We start from the raw sequence: 21402 nt of genomic DNA on the forward strand, positions 1-21402 counted from the left end.
TGCTTGGGAAAAGTTTTGACTAGAACAAGACCTCTGGATTCAGAATCTTGAATTGAGCAACACCTATGACATAGTGCCATGGTTGCTGTGATGACAGTCCTGCCTATCTTCAAAAGACTGACAGCTCTACTGTCAGCTTCCCAATCAAGGCAAGTAGAGACAATGGAAGGGTCTGACTGCTGTCAATTGGAAGATCAAATCCAACCCCCCAACTTATTGAAACAATAATACCTGGGCATGGTGGCACACACCTTTAATCCCTGCACTCAGGAGACAGAGGCAGGTGTTTTTCTGTGAGCCAGCCTGTTCTAGTGAGTACTACGACAGCTGCATTGTAAAATGCTGTCTCAAACAAGCAAAGATGCCTGCAATTAAGACCCAACACAAAACTAAATTCTTCGCAGTACCTAACAGTGTTTAACTAGCTACCATCTAAGTGTCTTTATAGAGGATTTTGATTCCACTGACCTGTCTCACTTCCATTAAAAAATACATCTTTTCTTTCTTTCTTTCTTTCTTTCTTTCTTTCTTTCTTTCTTTCTTTCTTTTCTATTTTCTTTTTGACAGGGCCTCACTGTCCTGGAACTCACTTTGTATACCAGGCTATCTTCAAACTCACACAGATCTACTTGCCTCTGCCTCCAAGTGCTGGGATTTAAGGTGTGCACCACCACACATGGCTGGATTATTTTTTTAAATTGACATACAAAGTGTTAAGGTTCACTGTGACATTTTCAAACATAATTTGTTTTTATTGATTCTCCTCCCCTTCCCCCATTCTTTCTCACACACTTTCAATAACTTCCTTTTGCTTCCATGTCATGTATGTTCTATTGCTCTACCCATTTCTTTCTAAAATAGGAATATCTGCAAAAGAAGAAAGAATGTTCAAAGGCTAAATAGCCCTTAAGGTGACAAATGTCTTAACCTTAAAGTCTTAAGAGAAAGTTAACTGAAGGGAAAAGGCCAACCACATACACTATCTCATCTCTACAATGAAAAGATCCAATGTCACCAATGGTAGCAAATGAAACAATTTCCACTTCTCCCTCTTTCATTTCCCCGTTCTCTCTCTTCTTTCCTTCACTACTTTTTCTTCTTCCTTTCTTTTTTGTGTATGAACTCAGGTTCTGGTCTTCAAATTTGTTGTAGGGTATTCACCAGAGAAGACTACTCAGACATGTGTTTAAGCCAATAGAAAGTCTTTAGTAGCTGGCTGGCAACTACACTGGGTGTTTGGAATCCCAGCGTAGCCCCAAGACTATCTCAAAACACAAAACACAGAACCTTGTCCTGGGTTGACATACTTCAGTTAAAAAAAGACAGGTAACCAGAAGCAGAACTACAGAAGCCAAAAAGCAAGGTTAGTACATTTAGAGACTGTCCCAGAACTATAGCCTTTGATGGATTAGATTTTTGTTTTAGATTTGGCAGGTGGTGGTATCTACATGCTGAATTTTATAACCTGAATGGTACTTCCATCATGGAGTCAGTTGTGCTAAGGTCTCTAGGCCTTATAAGCCTGGGGCCATGTTACTTTCCCACTGGTCTTAGTTCATGGGTCAAATAGTGGACTCATCTGTTCTAGAGAGGTGTAGTTGGTCCGAAGGAACATTACTTTCATTGAACGCATACATAATTGACCATATAGTTTAAGATGAAGTACCTCTCCATTGATCGATCCAGAATAAAAATTAAAGGCCCAGCCAGTGTTGATAGAGTAGTTACTTAGGGGGTCTAAGAGAACAGAGACTGTCACCAATTATTTGTTCAATGTTTCTGTCTCTTTTTTTTAAAATCATGGTAAAAGTTTTTTTTCTAATTACTTCTGATCAGTTAGCATAGAAACAACAGGTCTCTCCCAAAGCCATATACAGTTTCTTTGTCTCCTAGGAAGTCTAAGGCTCTCCTCTAATTTTGTAGGACCATTTCTGCAAGCAAATCTAACTGTTGTTTTTAATACCTCCAGGTCCTGATAAACCTGTCTTCTTAGCTTGGGAGTCATCAGAATAGACACATTTAGTCAAACTATTGGTACATGCCCACCAAGTAGTCTCAGAGACTCAGTAATATTGCTGTTATCCAGATGAATTAACCCATAAATGCCAGAATACAATAGCAGGCATCAGAAACAGGGGACGTGCCTAGGTTAACGGTTTTTGTATACAAGACAAGTTTCAGCCACTTGTAAGTCCTCAAACATTAATCTGGGCTGTCCCCATCACAGAGAGTTGTCAGTCAATGGGCTAACAGCCTGGTTAGTTTCTATCCCTATGTAGTACAGGGGCCCGTTTGTCTTAAGTATAACCAGCAATCCTGGCTGATTTCTGGCTGTGAGTGATAAACTCTATCCTGTGGCATGGAGTCTGATTCCCAAGGATTTTCCTGTTTCCCCAAAGCCAGAATCTTTTTAAAGGAATTATTCAGGAAGCCTCAGTTTTACAACCCCAGTCTTTACAATGGAAACTCCCTTGGTTCTGGAAACTAAGAGCCCAGCTGTAGTGTATGCATAGAGTTGTAAACTCTGTATTCCTATCTCAGAAGACAAATTCCCATCTTTCCTTTTCTCCATACAACCAGGCACTTAAAGTGGGCATCAGTGAGCAAAGGTCAGGATGGAATATGGATTTCTGATCTGTAGTCACACTAGCTAATACTTTCCCTGTGCCTGTCTTCCTCAGTTTCCAGTCCAGGCCTGAGAGCAGTGGGGGTTGGATTATGTCCCTGTCTTCATACCCATAGTGCAAAACACGAGTCTCAGGGGAAGGTAGAGGGGCAGGGGGGTGGAAGGACCTAGACTCCATGAAACCTTCATTTCAAGGAGATCATAGTCCAGATGCAGTCCATTGGCAGCAGCATCTGTGGCTTCTGCTGTATTGACCTGGATGTGGTGGTTCCATGGTGTGATGCCAGCTACTTTCACCATCATAGGATTGGAGAGAATCACTTTGTAGGGCCCTTGACAGGTTAGTTTCCATGCCCCTTTGGCTACTCACTTGTCCCAGATGGCATCACTGTACTGTAACAAAGGGAAACGTGTGGTGAACACACAGATCAGCTGGGTCTCTAAGATAGTTTAATTAACAACCTGTGTGGAGAACTGGAGGATCTCTAGTGCCTTGAGAAAGCAATGATTAGAGAATTCAGCCAACTGCTGGTCTCTGAGCCTGGGAAGCAGTGAGGGAGTTCTTCCAAACATAGTCTCATAGTGGGTAAATCTCTCCCTGTATGGGGTGCAGCAGGCTGAAGCAAAGCAAAGGAAGGAAGCCTAGCCATCCTTCTCTGGACTCTAATGAGATTTGTTAGACATTCTTTTAACATCCTATTTATCCTTTTTACCTGTCCAGAACTCTGAAGTCTGTATGCACATATAACGTTCTTATTCTACATCTAAAACTTTAGCTAGTAATTGGCCGTGAGAGGTAGGTCATTGTCAGATCCCATTGCTAGAGGGAGGCCAAATCAGGGACCACTTCCTGGAGGAGACTTTTAACTATTATTTTTGCAGTTTCATTCTGGGTGAGGAACACTTTAATCCACCTGGAAAAGCTATCTATAAAAACTAGCAAGTATTTTTATCCTCCCTGAACAGGCTGGATCTGGATGTCAGTTTCCCAGACATTGCTGGGGTGTTGGTCTCTCATTTGGACGCCTCTGTCAGTCAGAACTCTCTGTTTTGGATTTACTTGAGCACAAACTGGCATCTGGCTGAGATATCCAACACTAGGCAGTCCATAGTAACATACTAACATATCTTGTTCTGAGCAACTCGGAAAGTTGTGTGATCCCAGATGAGTAGCCTGGTGAAGGTCAGTTCCCAGAGTCCTGTCAGTCATTTCTGCGAGAATGATCTCTCCCTCTGGTGTCCTCCTTCACCCTGTGGGTTGGAACTCTCCATTTCTTCTTTACCATGGAGTCTCAGGCAGTACTGGGTCATGGTATGCCATCAGAATAGCAATCAGCCCCACTGGTCTTGGGGCCATTTGTGAACAGCTAGGTCAGCAGCCCAGCAGTGAGGACAGCAATTTGCAGGGGGAGCCAAATAACCTCTAGAAGGTTAAGAATTTTTTTTATTTTTAAGATGTATTTATTATGAGCATTCAGCCTTGGATGCCAGAAGACGGCACCAGATCTCATTATAGATGGTTGTGAGCCAACATATGGTTACTGGGAATTGAACTCAGGATCCCTGGAAGAGCAGTCAATGCTCTTAATCTCTGAGCCATCTCTCCAGCCCAGGAGGTTAAGATTTTTAATGTCAATGGTGAGAAGCCCTCTTTCTCTATGGATTATACCGTGGGCTTGCCCAGTAATAAAAGCATATCTACTGATGGTCTATGTGTATAGTGGTGGACTTTCCTTTTCTGCATCTGAGAGCTAGGTCAGTTCTGCTCTCTGGGTTGAGGTACCTGACTTGGGCCTGTCATAGTCATATCTCATGATAATCATGGATGAACACCTGTGCCATCAGGCAAGAGGGTACTGGAATTAATGGCAGTGGGTTTCTCATACTGAACTTGAGTTTGGGCCTGGTAGTGTGTCACACCATTCATTAGACAGCCAGCATTCTGGATCTCCTTGGAGGAGTCCCTCAGTCATATCCTGGGATGTTGTGAGTATAATATCTTGACCCAGAGTTAACTTGTCTTTCATTAAAATAGCTGTAGCCTCCACAGCTATTAGACTGGGGGGGGGGACGGGTAGTCAACCTGTGACTCCAGTCATTTGAATTGTTATGTCATAGGGTAAAGCCATCACTCCAAAGTTTGAGTTAAAATACCTTTGTCTTTTGTTTAGTCTGAGTCCAGATTAGAGGCTCAGTGCCCCCTTTGTGCTGGTGTACAGAGGCCTTGTTATTTCCAGAAACTCTGGTATCCAGAGATAGCAGTGTGCAACTACATCTAGGAACTCTTGAACCTGTCTCTTTTCTGAAGGATGGCAGAAATCCTACTCTGAGACAGGCTCCTTTTGTCTCCCTTCAGCAGGTAGCCAAGATAATTGGCCTTCTACAAAGTTGGGCTTTTTTAGCCAACATTCTGTAGCCCAAGGTCTGTAACTCTTACAGCATTCCCTCAGTGGCCCTTTTACAATCTATTTTCCTAGAAATCTCGGGTGGAAAGCAGGAGGTCTATATTTCTTTTCTTTTCAAAGATTTATTTATTATGTATAAAGTATTCTATCTGCATGTATGCTTGCACACCAGAAGAGGGCACTGGATTTCATTACAGATGGTTGTGAGCCATCATGTGGTTGCTGGGAACTGAACTCAGGACCTCTGAAAGAGCAGGCAGTGCTCTTATCCTCTGAGCCATCTCTCCAGACCCTGCGTTTAATGTCTTTAAATCCTCACAACCTGGTGTTCCAGGCATGTTATCCACTGTTAACTCCTACTAGGTCTGTTCACTTAAAAGCACAGATGGGTTGACTCACCCCTGCCAATGGGAGACTTTCAGGTCCAAGACAGTATACAACGGTTTCTCTGGAGGAATCAGACTCATGAGAATCAGAGGTCCCAGGTTCCTTCACAGGCAAGAGAGCTGTATTCCAGGGTGACTGGCAGGGGACCAGGATGCCTGCCTTTTCAAGGCAGGCAATTTGGAATCAATTTCCCTTTTTGTGTTGGGGTCACTGGGTATTATTTAATTTGGAAGGGGTTAGCTGAACTGGTGGAAACTTGGTGTTGTGCCAGTCCTGGGAGCTTTATTTCTGCCCATATCCCCAGGATCTTCGTTTTCAGTTTGAGAGATAGTCCAACCGTATCTTTTGATTGGAGGTAGAACTTACAGCTAGGAGATATACTTCTGACAGAGGGTATGACACCAAAATTTTGTTGTATATATATAACTCTAACTGCATCTCATCATCATAGAAGGTGACTGTGGCTTTCAGAGTAAGCAAAAAGTCTTCTAAAAAGTGTTCTCTGAACATTTTTTGCCATACCTCGGGCTAATGGGACCTACTTACACCTTGAATGTTTTTTTTTTAATTTTACAACTTTTTAATATCGGGGGCCAGCTGGGTCAGAAAGGAAATATTGTTAGCACCTGTCTTTAATACTGTTCAAAAAGACCTAGCAAAAATGTTTAAAATATCAATGGTCAGTGTTGGACAGAGGGGAAACATCCATTCTGTCCAGGTTGTGTTGTTTGGCATCTATCCCCTGCCCAGTCCACAGACTGTTTAATTTTATTTTTTTCAGAGAATGGTGGGGTTTGATTCTTCCAATTATATGGATCATCAGTGGGTAAAGTGATACAAATCATGAAAGAGAAAACAGCGGAACTTCCTTTCCTTCTGGCTCATGCCAGGGTAACTCTCCCCCTTCCTGGGACTGCTTAGAGCAGGCACAGAGCTGAGGGGATGCTCACCTGGGGGAACTATTTCCCCCTCTCCCTGTGTGCACTCTTAGATGGCAGGTAACCCTGGATGAGAGAGAGGTCCAGTACCTCCCACCTCCACACAAGGTCCAACCCTGACCTTGATCAGGAGTCAAACAACAAAACAAGCAAATGTTCCTGCTCCTGGAGTGGGACAGGTGGAGGGCGTTTTGGGTCTCTGGATGACCTGGCAGAGTTAAAAGGATTTGAAGAGGGCACATGTCTTAAGCCAGGTGAGGGAAAGGGTCTCATATCAGAGAAAGCCACTGGTCAGTGCAGTGAAAGAGAAAAACAGAACTGACAGAAACACATGAAAACACACACATACACACACACACACACACACAGAGGGGGTGGGAAAGAGAGAGGGAGGGAGGGAGAGAGACACACACACACACACAGAGAGAGAGAGAGAGAGAGAGAGAGAGAGAGAGAGAGGAGGGAGAGAGAGAGAGATTAAAAACAACCAGGGATGGCCACCGCATGTTCATACACCTGAACAGAGAGAGGGATCCAGTGATGTCTCACATGGATCCATGACTCAGGATTAGCAGCCGTGTCCCACCTCTCTCCTATGTGTCCAAGCACAAGGTTCCTTAACAAGATTTACCTCCAGGGACAGATCAGGTGACTTTCTGATTTGTTTCCTTTTGGGGTGGAGGTGTCAGATCCCTCTGAATGGTTACACAGCTATTGATCAAAAGAATCTCCAGGGACCAGGAACTTCTTGTGTTTCATACCCCAGAAATGCCCTGACCACCTCACTCTTCCTCATTCCAAAGGGCTCTGAGACCTTCAGTGTCTTGAGGTCTGGTGTCTGGGGTCTTAATGGGACCTCTAGAAAGGCTGTAGTGTATTCACAAGAGAAGATTGGTCAGACATGGGTTTAAGCCAATAGAAAGTTTTTATTAGCCAGCTGGAAACTACACCAGGTGTTCAGGATCCCAGTGTACACTGAGTCTTTCTCAGGGTGAGCTTTTAAACACACACACACACACACACACACACACACACACACACACACACACACGAATGCGCACATGCACACACAGAGACATGTCCTGGTTGACATAATTCAGTTAACAAGAACAGATATCCAGAAGCAGAACTATAAGAAGACAAAAAGCAAGGTTAGTACATGTATGGAATTTCCCAGAACTATGGCATTTGATGGATTGGGCCTTTGTTTTAGTTATAGCAGGTGGTGCTGTCTGCACGATGAGTTTTGCAGCCTGAATGGCACTTCCATCATGGTGTCAGTTGTGGTAAGGTCTCAGGGCCTTCTAAGGTCTGGGGTCCTGTAACAAAATTAGTTTCAGAATTTTTCCATAGTTTTAAGAAAGAGGAAAAAAAGAAAATGAGGTGGAATTATTGTTACTTCAAGAAAATAGTTATATTTAAACAGAAATCCTGTAGGCATCACTTCTTTGTTTTAAGTTAGTGTGTCTCAAACTTAAATTAATGGAAATCTAAAAGTAATATGCTTTAGTTTGTTCCACAAAACAAACAAAAGCTATCAATGAGCTATTCCATTTATATAAGGTGTCATATTTATAACTGTAGACTCTCTGAAAACCTTTGAGAATTGTATGATTACATGGAGCATGGCTTGCAACTGCTTTGAGGTCTAATGGTAAGTATTCCAAGAGGGTAAAAGAACTGAATTTGGGAAAAAATTCATGGTTGGTTTAATGAAAAGCTTGTGAGGAAAACGATTTTTACTTCCATCAGTGGAAGAGAACTTGGTGATTGAAGCAGCAGTGTTTTAGATTCTCAAGGAGAAAGGAATTAGTTTCATACACAATAATTTGACCTAATGTGTACCTTTAATTTAATATCAATTCTTAAATGTAAAGCATAGTCTTGAGTCCTTTGCTTTTGCCATTTCATTCAAGCTCAGAAATAATCCTGAGAACCCTGGTGCTATCACACTACTTAGACTCAAGGGCTGATGGTAGCTTATTATCTTTTACTGAACTCCAATTTGGAGGCCCTATGCTTTTATCTATGCTTTAATTTCAGTATTTAAAAAATACCTCATTAGTGAATTCTGAAATGTCCTCACACCTCAGGGTCTCATTGCACATTCAAATAACTGCAAAATAGACATAAGATTTAGACAAGTAGAATATGAAAAAATAGTTTTATTGTTGTTAAAACTGACTCTGAGGAGCTGATCTCCAAAATTTACAAAGAACTCAAGAAGCAAGTCTCCAAAACACCAAAGGATCCTATTAAAAAGTGGGGTACAGAACTAAATAGAGAATTTTTAATAGAGGAGTCTAAAATGGCTGAGAGACACTTAAGAAAGTGCTCAACATCCTTAGCCATTAGGGAAATGCAAATCAAAACAACTCTGAGATATCATCTTACTCCTGTCAGAATGGCTAAAATAAAAAAACACCAATGACAGTTTATGCTGGAGGGGATGTGGAGAAAGGGGAATGCTTCTCCATTGCTGGTGAGAGTGCAAACTTGTACAGCCACTTTGGAAATCAGTATGGAGATTCCTCAGGAAAATGGAAATAAGTCTACCACAAGACCCAGCAATTCCACTCTTAGGCATATACCCAAAAGATGCCAATTCACACAACAAGGATGTCTGTTCCACTATGTTCATAGCAGCATTATATGTAATAGCTAAATCCTAGAAGCAACCTAGGAGCCCCACAACTGAAGAGTGGATAGAGAAAATGTGGTACATTTACACAATGGAGTACTACTCATCAGAAAAAATGGAATCTTGAAATTTGCAGACAAATGGATGGCACTAGAAGAAACCATCCTGAGTGAGGTAACCCAGTCACAAAAAGACAAACATGGTATGTACTCATTCATATATGGATTTTAGACATGGATCAGGGGAGTGTCAGCCTACAATCCCAGGGCCAGTGAGTCTGGGAAACAAGGAGGTTCCCAAGAGAGATGCATGATACCCCAGAGAAGTGGAATGATCCAAGATCTCCTGAGCAGAATGGGAACATCAGGGGAGGGGAGAGGGAACCAGAAAAAGAGAGGGGGATAAGAGGAGGGGAGAAGAAGGCATGGGGGAACAGGAAGGTTGAGTCGAGGTAAGAATAGAGGACAGCAGGATGAAAGATGCCATAGTAGATGGAGTCATAATAGGTTTGAGGAGAGTGCTGACACTAGTGAGATTTCCAGAGATCTACAAGGATACCACCAACTGGCAAACTAAGAAATAGTGGAGAGACTACATTAATAGCCCCTCCCTGATGATAAGGTTGATGACTACCTTATATGCCATCCTAGAACCTTCATCCAGTGACTGATATAAGCAGAGGCAGATACCCACAGCTAAAGACTGAACTGAACTCCTGGAACCCAGTGACAGAGATGGAGGATTGATGAGCAAAGGCATCAGGACCATGCTGGTGAAACCCACAAAGACAGCTGACCGGACAAGGGGGAGCTCTTGAGTCCCAGACTGATGACTGAGAGGCCAACAGGGGACTGATCCTGACTCCATGAATATAGTGTCAGTGAGGAGTCCTCAGAAATCTCTGGGATCTTGGGTAGTAGATCAGTATTTACCTTAGCGTGTGAAGGAACTTGAGAAGCCCATTCCACATGGAGGGATGCTCTCTCATCCTGGGCACATGTGGAGGGGCCTAGGTCCTGCCCTGGATCAAATGACAGACTCTGGAGACCCCCCTCTATTGAAAATTCTCTATTTAGTTCTGTACCCCACTTTTTAATTGGGTTATTTGGTGTTTTGGTGACTAGCTTCTTGAGTTCTTTGTATATGTTGGAAATCAGCTCTCTGTCAGATAGGACTGACCCGGAACCCCTGAATGTGAGTGTCTGTTACGAGGCCTGGGAAATCTATAGGGCCTCTGGTAGTGAATCAGTAGTTATCCCTAGTATATGAATGAACTTTGGGAGTCCATTCCACATAGAGGGATACTCTCTCAGCCTAGACACATGGGGGAGGACCTAGACCCTGTTCCAAATGATATGATAGATTTTGATGATCCCCCATAGAAGTCATCAACCCCCTGTGGAGCAGAGAGAGGATGGGATAGGGAGTTGGTGGGGGACAGGGGAGAAGGTGAGGGAGAGGGAACTGGGATTGACACATAAAACAAGCTTTTTTCTAATTTAAATTTAAAAAGGAAAAGCTGTTTTAAACATACTTATAGGAATTGTATTAGAAGGAGGAATTGGTTATCTTTTATAAATATGAATCATATATTTTAATTTCAATTTTTGCAAATGAGGATACTGAGGCTAATTATGGTCAATCTACTTGGTGATGGTCATAGAATTTATGTGAAAGAGGTAAGATGACAATCTTACTTACTCCAAAGCCACATTATTTTACACTGTATTATGAGGGAAATTAAATGAGTTTAAACTAGTATGTATAGGACGCGCATGATTGATAGGTTCATCTGCACATGAGTGAAAACCCAAAATAATGGTTTAAATATGATAGAAGCTTCTCACATCTGTAATGATTTAAAGTCAACTCCAACATGGAACATTGCTCAGTTCTACAAAGAGGCAAAGAGCTAAGGCTTATTTTGTTTTGTGGCTCTACTACAATTGTGGCATTTTCTTTAACCTCCCTGGTCCAAGATAACTACACCAAGACTAGAATTCATAGGAATATGAATAAAAATTCCTGGAAAGGAGCTGTGACTGATTAATGAATGGTTCAATAATATAGACAGTTTGGAACATTATAAGTTCATAGTAAAACTATCTTGAGCCATCTTTAGCCCCCTCAGTCACTAGCTATTGTCCTTCTCTAAACCTGACCTAACATCTTTGTGACTATTAGATAAATCTATGGGATTGCACAAACAGCACTAGTTTCCAACAACCGAAAGGCTAAGAATGCTTTCAGATAGTATCTGAGGTCTGTAGTTGAACTTTTCCTGCATTTCAGATGTCCCACCTGCCAGACATACCTATAAATATATTTGAAAAATATCGTGATTGATATTTTCTTTGTTTTGTTATTTTAAACACTACATGAAATTGTTACCAAATTAGAACATGGAATGTGAAGTCACCCGAATCTGTCTCCAGGCCTCAGTTACTCATATTTGACTCCAGAATAAAGTACGTCTTGCCTTGGGGCAAGAGTTGTTTTTGCATTGACAGTAAGAAGGGAAGGGGTCACTCTCTTGCTCTTTAAGAACTATGTTTTGAAGTTAGAATGTGGTACATGCTTGTTATCCCAACAACAAGAAAGGTAGAATCAGGAATGAAGGCTAGTTTGAGCTATACAGCCAGATTCTGTCACAAAAGAAAAAGATAAATTCTCAAGAAACACAACTTTGAATGTCTGCACACCGTTGTTGTTGCAGATAATATTGCCAAGTCAACCTAGTCATGTCAGTCTTCAGGGGAATCTTGGAAGTATAATCTTTTCTTCTGAGTTAACCATAGACTAAATTAAAATCTATCATTATAGAAGGATGGAATAGTTCATAAGAGAAAATTAGAAGTCTTAGACACAATTTGATAAAGCTTGAATTTAGCACAATTGAAATTAGTCAAATTAATCATTTATTTATTCTTTCAAAAATTCCCACAAAATACCCAATAACCCATCATCTAGAACAGGTCATGATCTTCTAATCACCTTGTATAACTTCTAGGTTTTATTGTTATTAACTCTAATCCGGGGGCTGGAGAGATGGCTCAGAGGTTAAGAGCACTGACTGCTCTTCCAGAGGTCTTGAGTTCAATTCCCAGCAACCACATGGTGGCTCACAACCATCTACAATTCAATCTGGTGTATATGTAATAAATAAATAAATCTTTAAAAAAAACTCTAATCTGTAATAACACAATTTTGAAATTTGATTGACCTTTGTTCATCTTACAAGACCATTGTAAGTTCCATGAGAGCATACACTGTTTATTACATAAAGGAATAATAAATTCCCTAAGCAAATACATGAGTGGCATGCATTAGGACTATGATAAAAACAGGCAAAGTATTAATTACATGCTACAAACCTATTCTATGCTTAGTAATACTTAACATAAGAGCTAGGCTTCAGTGGGAGTTAATATGCTGATCACTATATATACCCTTTTCTCTGGACTGAAAGAAAATATGGATTTACAAACCATGCACTGATCAAACATACAGCTTGGAGCTGCTCTCTAAGCAAAGCAAAACAGTACCCACAGATTAAAAACTAGCAGAAACATAAGGGATAGATGAGAACCAAATATCAAAATGTAAGTATCATCCTGTGGACAATTTTAAGTCTATTATTACTATACCTTCATGCGTTTCTATTTTCAAAGAGTAATTAAATTGTGACTCAAATTCATTTATGATGGTCTACAGTTTAATACTGATCCACTGCCAGAGGCCCCATAGACTGCCCAGGCCTCCTAAGTGGCACCCACATTCAGGGGGCCTGGATTGGTCCCATGCTGGTTTCCCAGCTATCAGTCTGGAGTCCATGAGCTTCCCCTTTTTCAGGTCAGCTGTTTCTTTGGGTTTCTCCAGCCTGGTCTTGACCTCTTTGCTCATCACTCCTCCCTCTCTGCAACTGTATTCCAGGAGTTTGGCTCAGTGTTTAGGTATGGGTGTCTGCTTCTGCAAAACAACCCTGTACAACAAAGAAACTTCCAGAGGCATCACCATCTCTGACTTCAAACTCTATTATAGAGCTATAGACCTGAAAACAGGTTGGCATTGGTACAAAAATAGACAGGTAGACCAATAGAATTGAATTGAAAACCCTGATATGGACCCACACACCTATGAACACCTGATTTTTGACAAAGAAGCTAAAATTATACAATGGAAAAAAGAAAGCATCTTCAACAAATGGTTCTGGCACAACTGGATGCTGGCATGTTGAAGATTGGAGATAGATTCATATCTTTTTGTGCCATGCACAAAACTTCAGTCCAAATGGATGAAAGCCCTCAACATAAATCCAGCCACACTGAACTTCTTAGAAGAGGAAGTGGGAGGTACCCTTGAACAAATTGGTACAGGATACTGATTCCTGAATATAACACCAGTAGCACAGACACTGAGATTGACAATTAATAAATGGGACTTCCTGAAACTGCGAAACTTCTGTAAGGCAAAGAGCACAGTCAACAAGACAAAAAGGCAGCCTACAGAATGAGAAAAGATCTTCACCAACCCCACATCTGACAGAGGGCTGATTTCCAAAATATACAATGAACTTAAGAAGGTAGTTGTTGGGAGCACCTCAGGTACCTTGGTCATTTGGAGCCAAACCTGTACTTTCTAAAGTCTAAAGATTTACGTAATTTGCCTATAGCCCTAACAAAGGAGCCTCCTGGGGGTACTCATAATAGGAACCACAAAGGTAGAACATAGAAACACCATGACCCAGAAAGCTTGTCCAAACTCAGCCAACCCTAGCCATCACCTAGGCAATGGCATTTAGCCCACCCATTCTTCTCCCTCCTGAACTTTTTACCTTGCCAATATCCTGCTCTATGTGCTTAAACAATACCCTGCTACGTGCACACCTGGTGGGCAAAGCAACCCTCTCACCCCTCACCCCCTCCTATCCTCCTGCTCTACCAAGTATATTAACTGCCCTGAGAAAAATAAAAGTTGCCACTTGATCAGATACTTGTCTTGTGGCCCTTCTTTCCTGTCTCTTGAACCGATTCCCGGTCCTTAGGTCTCTTGTTCCAGGTTGATGTCTTGCGGGTCGGGAAAGCTAGTCACCAGAGAAACTTCTTAGATGAGTCCTAAGAATTGCACTAAATTGTAGTTGGAAATTTTTCTCTGTCTTGCCTGGTCCCACTGGATTGGTTTCTTTCCCACTGGTCCCCACAGCCACTTATGAAATAATCACTCAAAGGCTAATATTAAATATAATTGGGTGACTAATATTTCAGGTATATTACTGACTAGCTCTCACAATTAAACTAACCCATTTCTATTATTCTATATTTTACCATGAGGCTTGTGACTTGTTACCTCAGATCTTGTTTTCCCAGTGGCTACATGGTGTCTCTCTCACTCCACCTTCTTTCTTTCTTTGAATTTGTTGCCTAGCTATATTCTGCCCTGTTGTGGGCCAAAACAGCTTTATTCATCAACCATGCAGCATACAGAAGGACATCCCACAACACTAAACTACATGTAGAGAGATAAAAATTTAGAGGACGGTTTGCTAAAATGCCTGTTTAGAAAAATAATAGTAACATGTTCACCCCAGGGCCTGTGAACTCCCAACCTTAGGTTCTTGGCCACATTTACAGTGCCAGGCATGTATTGCCCCCTACAGAATGGCCTTTAAATCCAATCATCAAGTGGTCAATTGTCTTAATGACATCTCTACCAGTATTGCACCCATCTTGCCATGATGGCCATTATTATGGTTTACAGCATTCACAACTGGGGAAGACTGTTGATGACTTCTTTCCTGACACCTCAGCAGTCTGCCCAGTACCCTTCAGCACTATGAGAGCTACACAGAAAGGAAGAGGCTTCCTGGTCAGTACCAACTAGTTTTCTTCATGTGCTGTGACCAGCGTATATGATGTCTTCAGCAATAGGTCCTTATCACCAAGTTCTGATAGTAAAAAGACCAATGACAATAGCCTGTGTTGTGGAGAAGCATGCCACTCCTGGCACTGGGCTTTTTACTTGGCAAACTGCTGCTTTTGGGATGACCAGCGGCCCATTCCTCACTTTTGGTGTCAAAATACAATTTTGGCTGTGAAATACCAGAGTTGTTAGAGCAGTATCAATGCTATGATCAAGGCAAGAATATTTATGCAAACTTGGGTTATAGGGTATGAAGTTAATATGGAAATGATATATGTGAGGATGAGAAAAATGTTAAGGTTGTCTCACAGTATTATCAAATATCTATTTGATTTGAATTTATAAGATACGGCATTAAATTTGACTGGCCGAAGTGGGTAAAAAGTCTTTATCAAACTCTTCCATTCTAAAGTTCACTCTGAGAGAGAGTCTGAGACATGAAGAAATAAAGTGACAAAGGTTGAAATGAAGGGAGAGAACCAGGGAAGCAGGCAAGAAGGGAAGAATGGAGGAAATGTACATATTTTAGGTGGTATTATATTCTAGTCCTTGCTAAATAGTTTTAATCTATCACCCCATTCACTCTCCAAAAACATCCTCAGGAATACAAGTTTCTTTTCTTTTTACAGATGAGGAAATGTAGAGTCTTACAGGATCATAAAATATAAGCACTTTCATGATTAATAGAACTCTAGAATCCTAAACTCTTCTAACATTGGAATATACATTGTTTATATCATACAGATGGGGTTGAAATTGAAGGGAAGTGTAGTGGTGGCCCATGCCTTTAATCCCAGCACTCAGGATGCAGAGACAGACAGTCTGTGAGTTTGAGGTCAGCTTGGTCTACATGCAGAGTGAGCTTCACAAAAACCAGGGCTTCCCAGTGAAATCCTGTCTTGAAAAAAACAAAAATAAACAAAACAAAAATTCGAATATAAAGTTCAAAGACAGTTTCAGCTTGTGACTGAGGCTGAATATGGTGTCATGGCTTAATTTTCTCCCTCTGGGTTAAGTTTTGATCTAAGAAACGGGTTACCTAGGCATACACGAGTAACTTTAAATTCTATGATTTAAAAGAAAATTAGAATTTAGATAGAACAGCATGTGCCTTCTCAAAATCAAATCTTAGTGTGAAGGAACCTCAAAATATTGTGATGAATTTAAGTTGAATTGCCAATGTAAATCTATCTTTATTTTCTCAGCTACTTTCTGGTAGGAAAGCTAGAAAGGTATTATCTTGGGAAACTTAACAATTTGCTATGAAACTGTCCGCGTTCCACAGAATGGTAAAACTCCAAGTTAAAAGTAAACTTATGTGACCTAACTCATCTCCCTTACTTTGCTTGGGAAAATAAGGTTTCCAGAAATGTAAAATTTGAGAAATCTACCTGCAACGTTGGAACTGGATTCTAGCCGAGCTCATATAGTTCTATGCCCACTATCTATCTCACTGCAAACATTACATGGCAATATTATAAAGAATGATATCTGTGATCCAGAATAATTTAATTACTTTTAAGCTATTATTCCTTGGAAATCACATTTATATGCTTATAAGCATAACTAACTATTTCCTGTTCTTGCATAAGCTATGGCAGAGGGCCCAAGTTCATTCCTAGCATCCACATCAGGTGGCCCACAACAACCTTTAACTGCAGTTGCCTGGAGATCCAACACATCTGGCCTCCTCACATACTTGTAGTCACATGCACACAAACACAAAATATACACGTGTGCACATACACATAATTTAAAATAAGATTATAAAGAATTTAAGGAGGCTGGAGAGATGACTCACAGGTAAAGAGCACTGATTGCTCTTCCAGAAGACCCGGGTTCAATTCCCAGCACCCACATGGCGGCTAACAACTGTCTATAAGTCCAATTCCAGGGAACCCAGCACCCATGGCAAGGCACCAATGCATATAAAATAAAGATAAAAATTTTTTAAAAAATAATTTAAGAATAGAACTTGTTAGGTATAAAATAACCTATTTGAGACCTTCCCAATTTTAAATATACCTTTTGAGTTTAAGAACACTTTTAAGTTCATGAAAAATTAACTGTAAAACATGAACTTCCAATTTGTCCCTTGTGTCCACACACAGCTTTACCTGTCATCATTGTACTATGCCAGAATGATGTTCTTGTTATAGTCATTAAACCAGCACTGATTCATCAGTATCACTCACAATCCATAGACTCCATTAGAGGTAAGGTGTTCTCTATGGGCCTTTACAGATGTATAATCAGCAACAATAGTGTCACATCGAGTAGTTTTACTGCCATAAGAAACTGCCCCATGCTATAGGTATTAATTTCTCCCTCCTTCCTGGAACCTTGGAAATCATCATTTAAAAAAATACCACCATGATTTTTATTTTTTGCAGATTGTCAAATAATTGGAATCCTACAACAAAAGCCTGTTCAGATTGACTTCTTCTCTCTAGAAATATGCATTTCCAGTACTTCTGTGTCTTTTCATAGTCTGACACTTCATTCCTTTGCCACATTCTAATGTTATGAGAAGGATACTCAGTAATTACATGAGCAGACAGCAGAAAATTTCAGCCCCACCTTCTTTGAAAGTTTCAAGCTCATTTTGCAAATTGTTTGAAGAATGTTTTGCTCCTGTACAAATATTTGAAACTCAATGTTGTCAAGTCTAAGCTCCCAGTCTCTCTTCCCCAAAGCCAAGAATGTTTATTTTGAATTTCCTGTTTCTGTTATTGACATAATTCTGCCAAAGTTCTCTTTAGCTGTTCTTCTCCTCTTATCAACTTCAGCCTTTAGGTCATCAGTCTTTGTAGAGCCTGTCTGCTAAATGCCTTTGTTTCTTCCTTTCCAACCTCACTGCAACTATTTGAATACACACTTTGGTATAAGTAGTTACAACAGCACAGCTACAACTTTGCTATTTCCTGTTTTGTCCTCCAATCTTTCACCTTTTAACTCATCTTCCAGCTGTTCTAAGAATAGTGTTCCTGAAATCCCACTCTTCTGTGTCATCTTCCTGCTCCAAACTTTTTTTCAGGATAGGAGTTGTTTTATATTGTTCCATTGGGTACAGACACATTTGGTTTATTCATATTCTTATTGCCATATGACCTCTATTATATTGTTATTCCTAGTCTGGTTCTCCCCCTGTTTAATTTGGTAGTTATATTTGTCATAATGAATAATCAAAATCTTAAGAAGTATTCAAATCTCAATAACATTCTTCTGCCTTGCACAGAGCAAGCCATAAATTCCTCAAATTAGTAATCTCTTGTTTGGCAGATCAAGAAAAAAGCCGGGGAAATAAGACCAGACTGTCATTTAGTAAAATTATTTACCATGGTAAAAGAAACATGAAAATTATTTATCATTTTCATTACTCGTAAAGGTACAATTCAGTGGCATTACATGCATTTGCAATGCTGTGTAACCACCATTATTATCTGTAACAAAACACTGCCATTAGACTCAACAAAAACTCAGTGCCCCTCTGAATAAGTTCCCCTCCTCCATTGTCTGCCCTATGATACAGAAATTCCATCCTATGTTTATATCTAAAAGGACTGAGATGAGGACTGGAACATCTGTACAGCAATGACTTTCTATTTATTTTCCAATTTTATTATTACTATTATTATTATAAACATGCTAGTGAATGTGAAGAGACATCTCATTATGGTCCTCATTTGCAATTCATAAAAGATTGGTGATGCTGGCCATATCTCCATGTGCTTCTCGTCCATCTGTATATCTCCTTTTTCTTTTTCTTTTTGGTTGTGAGCCTAGCCTTTAACAACTGAACCATCTTTTCAGTCCTTATTTTTCTCTTTAAAATCCATGTTTACTGATTATGTGAGAACTTCATGCATGTATGCAATCTATTTTCATCATATCTGCTCCAACTACTCCCAAATCCCATATCACACTCCCACCTTCACGACTTCTTTTATTCCCCCCATTGAGTCCAGTTAGTGCTCCCTGTATGTGTATGGATGTAGAGCCATGCACTTAAGCTCTGGCAGCATTTGTGTGCCCTTTTAAGGGAAATGCCTATTTCACTTTTGAACCAAGGTTTTTGTTGTTGTTGTACAAGAACTTTTGCATATTCTAGATATTAAACCCCTATTAGATATAGGCTTGTAATATATTTATAAAATGTTTTCTCTCCTTCAGTGGTTTTATTCTCTTATAGTGTCTTTTGATGAACAAAAATTCCTAATTTAGTGATGTCTAACTTTGCATGTTTTTTTCCTGTTGTTTCTTGGGGTTTTAGTATAGCAGTCTTTTTTTTAAACAAAGTATTTTTACTGTAATCTTCCTTTTCTTTATTTGCTCACAATAGATTAGTTTGGCTCCAGAGACCTAAGGAAGGATAAAGGTCAAACCTTATTATATGTTGAAGTGGCACTTCCTGGAGTAAAAAAAGCACTGAAACTAAAATTAGGGAAGAAAGCCAATGAAACAGAATACTAGAAATTCAAATCCCAAAGGTGGCAAGGCATAAGATCAGTTTCTTATCCTCTAACACTTGGTGGACAGAACACCATTACACTCATATACAGATAAAATTAACAATGCCTGGCAAAGATTACTTGAATTCAATAAACATAATTTGAGTCTTACCTCTCTTAAAGGCATTTTCTTGATAAAAAGCTAAGTGAATCACCCAAAGGCCACATGGCTGTTATCCTGGGAGAGCAGGAAATTGTTTGGAAACCTTTGACAATTTTCCAGGAAAATTTTAGTAATGGCCTCCAGGAGTATTATCTTAGAACATATACCATTCTTCAGTGCTCTTCCTATTAGTTCTGTAATTAAGTTTTAGATACCCTCTTGCATCAAAGACTTCACCCCTATGTCTCAACGGAATCATTTGTCATTATCACTCTAACTGTCCAGTCTTAACAATCTTCAGTCAGACGTTCTTTTCCTTTGCCACACAGTCGTATCTCCATCATTTATTCCTGCTGTTTAACCCAACACTTTCATTTCATCACCAAGCAGTTTCTCTGTTTGGTTTTACTGATTATCATGGATTGAACAATGTGCCTGTTCTACACTAGATTTTTAAAATATTTAATACTTAAAGATGCCTGTAAGATAAGCACTACTATTTAAAGATAAGAAAGTACTGGACAGTGGTGTCACCCACTTTTGGGAGGTAGATGCAGAGGTAGGCGGATCTCTGTGAGTTCAAGGCCAGCCTGGTCTACAGAGTGAGTTCCAGGACAGGCTCCAAAGATACAAAGAAACTCTGTCTCTGCTGGGCGGTGGTGGTGCACGCCTTTAGTCTGTAGACCAGGCTGTTCTCAAACTCACAGAGATCCACCTGCCTCTGCCTCCCAAGTACTGGGATTAAAGGTGTGTGCCATCACCTTCTGCCATCCATTCTCATAATATTTTAACAGCTAAACAAACAGAAAATAATAAATTTTAGATTCATCAGACAATTGAGATTAAAGTGTTTTCCCTAAATTTGAGAATGGGCAGATTCAAGTAACTACTATAATGAAAACCTCTGTGAGAAAACAAATGCCCGGGTAGGAAAAGCTGAATTGTGAACTAGTTTGAGAAAGACTGTAGGGAATATTATTCTTGTGTGAGATCCATAATTAGTTTTAACTTCAGGAGAGAACAGACTTGATTTCTATCAGGTGAAGGAAGCATTTGCTACATGCCCACAGCATTATTTTCACCTGAACAAGGCCCCAAGAAAAACTTACTCAAGCCCTAGGAAACTTGGAAGAAGAAAAATACAACTTCCTGTCTCATGAAAGTGTGTGTGTGTGTGTGTGTGTGTGTGTGTGTGTAAAAACAATGCTGAGAAATAGTTGGGAAGTTGGCAGCCTGTACCAGATCACTAAAAGACTGAGACCCATGAACAGGAGTTCTCTGAAGAAACCACATCAGGGTTGAAGATCCTGAAGACTATGACTGAGTTAAACTTTGTGATCACGGAATGGTATGGATAGAGAGTGTACATTCACTACTCTTGACAGACCTTTACTACCAATGTTCTTATTTGTTCTAACATCTTTTCATCTATTAGGTAAAAACTGTTCTGTTTAACAGGCAACTAGCTTCACTAATTCTAAAGCTAAGGATATTTAAAATAAAATATTAAACTTACAACAAAGATACCTTCATCCTTCATTCTGTTATAATACGTATGTTCAGAGTTATCATTCAATTTAATTTGTTCTGTAGAAGTTCATGTAAACCCTTCTACAGTGGAAGATGGCATTTAAGGGTAACATAAATCTATATTCCAGGGCCATGGTCATTTATATATATGGCCGCAAATAAACTGTCTCCTAATTGCTTCATAGTAACAGCTGTGGTTTACACTCATAAACCTAATAATAGGACTGCAGAATGCTTCTCCATACAGCCATTACATCAACAAGACGCCAGCATTAAAACAGTGAAATACAACAGAAAGAACTGAATGTTTTGGACCTTATTTAAAAAGTATGTCACACAGTC

Source organism: Mesocricetus auratus, unplaced genomic scaffold (genome assembly GCF_017639785.1).
Source record: "Mesocricetus auratus isolate SY011 unplaced genomic scaffold, BCM_Maur_2.0 Super-Scaffold_100003, whole genome shotgun sequence".
Classification (NCBI taxonomy): domain Eukaryota; kingdom Metazoa; phylum Chordata; class Mammalia; order Rodentia; family Cricetidae; genus Mesocricetus; species Mesocricetus auratus.